The sequence below is a fragment of the Pteropus vampyrus genome, unplaced genomic scaffold (genome assembly GCF_000151845.1).
Source record: "Pteropus vampyrus isolate Shadow unplaced genomic scaffold, Pvam_2.0 Scaffold3, whole genome shotgun sequence".
In the NCBI taxonomy this organism is placed as follows: domain Eukaryota; kingdom Metazoa; phylum Chordata; class Mammalia; order Chiroptera; family Pteropodidae; genus Pteropus; species Pteropus vampyrus.
Genome location: NW_011888784.1, coordinates 12,837,581 through 12,839,711, shown reverse-complemented (window position 1 = coordinate 12,839,711; position 2,131 = coordinate 12,837,581).

The window sequence follows — 2,131 nt, the reverse complement described above, 5'->3', positions numbered from 1 at the left end:
CTTCTTTCTCTGGTTAAAGAGACCCTAATCGTGTGAAGCTTATTCCTAGTGTAAATCAACCATGATGCTGCTCTCACATTGTGTGCTCTGCAGGTCCAGAACTCCAGGGACCATTCACTTACTCAAAGCTCTTTGCTGGTGGTGTTAGCATACACCATCCTAGATGGGAAGTGAGAACTTGGTTGCCACCATGTGATCCAAACAATGAGGGAGATGGTTTCTCAAGACTGTGAAGGAGGTAAAGTTTACGTTGTAAAATGATGGCATTTTCCTTAGAAAGGATGGATCGGCTTTGTACCATGCATCCCTTTTTCTCCAGCTCCTGTGAAAAATAAGCATATTCCCAGAATACGTGACTATAGGCTGTAGTGGATGTATAATGTGTCGATGAAGCTAGGCTGAATTCAATTTTCTGCATTTTTCTGGATAGGTTGGGTCACAAAAGAGATTCTTATGGGAGATTTATTGGGTCAAAGGGCAGCAACAGTCATGCAGTATCTCATACACACTAATACTTTCTGCTACTCACCTTGGTTTGTGAGATAATTGCTGGGCCTGCAATCGTCCCACCTTCCCCTGAATCCTGGACCAAGTGTGTAGGTATAGCTCTGAGATAAAGGGTCTTGGTCTCTGCAGGATACCCTTAAGGTCAAAGGCAATAAGAAGTCAAACTAGTTTCAGAACATCCTCATAGACCCCAGCTCATGCTGCTGCATTCAGCTTTTTGCCCTTCATCCCTATTTCCTACTCTAGCCCCCAGGGACCTTGATTGCCTTTCCCTCCCATAGGACATGACATTGGTCCATTATATGGATAGTATTATGCTGGTTAGATCTAGCAATCAGGAAATAGCAACTACTCTATAGACCTTGGTAAGACACTTTCATGCCAGAGGGCAGGAAATAAATTCTACAAAAATTCAAGGGCCTCCTGCCATTGTAAAATTTCTAAGTGTCTGGTGGTCTGGAGTGTGTTAAGCTATCTTTTCCATAGTGAAGGGCAAGTTGCTGCCTCTGATCCCATCTACTGAGAAAGGGACACAATGCCTAGGGACGTCTTTGGATTTGAGAGGCAACATATATTTCATTTGGGTGGGTTCCTCTGACCCATTTACTAAGTGACATGAAAATCTGCTAATTTGGGGTGGAGCTCAGAATAAAAGATGTCTCTGAAACAGGTCCAGACTATTATGTAGGCTGCTTTGTCACTTGGGCCACATGATCCCGCAGTCCGACAATGCTTGGTGTCAGTAGAATAGAAGTGCCGTTTGCAGTCTTTGGCAAGCCTCTGTAGGTGAATCACAGAACAGAATAAGATAATAAAACCATATTATCCCTTCATATAATTATTCACCTATCGAGACACAACTTTTGACTTGTTACTGGGACTTGGTAGAGACTCAGTGCTTGACTGTGGGCCACCAAGCTACCATGTGACTTGAGTTGCCCATCACAAATTAGTGTTGTCTGATCCATAAAGCCATGAAGTTGAACATGGACAGAATGTGTTAATTATCAAATGGAAGTGATATGTGTGACATTGGGCTTAAGCAGGCTCTGAAAGCATAAGTATGTTGCATGAGGAGGTATCCCAGATGTTCATAGCCCCTATTCCTGCTGCACTGTCTTCTCTCACAAACTATGGCCTCATAGCGAGCTCCCTATGATTGATAAACTAAAGTAGATATTAGACTTGTGTTTTACAGATAGTGCTGCACAATATGCAGTCACCATTAAAAAGTTTATGGTTGCTGCACTATAGCCTCATTCCAGATGGCCTTGAAAGACTATAGCGATGGGAAATCTTCCCAGTAGTGAGACGTTGAGCAGTGCTTTGGAGAGAGAGCAAGAGTTATAGATCTATATCAGTTCATAGACTATGAATGATTTAGCTTGCTGGTCAAAGACTTGGGAATAATATTAGCAGAAAACTGGCGACAAAAAGGTCTGGGGAAGAGACATGTAGATAGACTTATCTGAAGGGGCACCTAGATAGATTCCTATGTGACTCTTCACCAAAGGGTTATCCCAGTAGAGTAGGATTTTAATCACATGGATAGGATGACCTGTCCTGTGGTTACCAGTCTGTCTCCTTCACTAGACATTCCTGTCATTTCCTAATAGGTTCATCA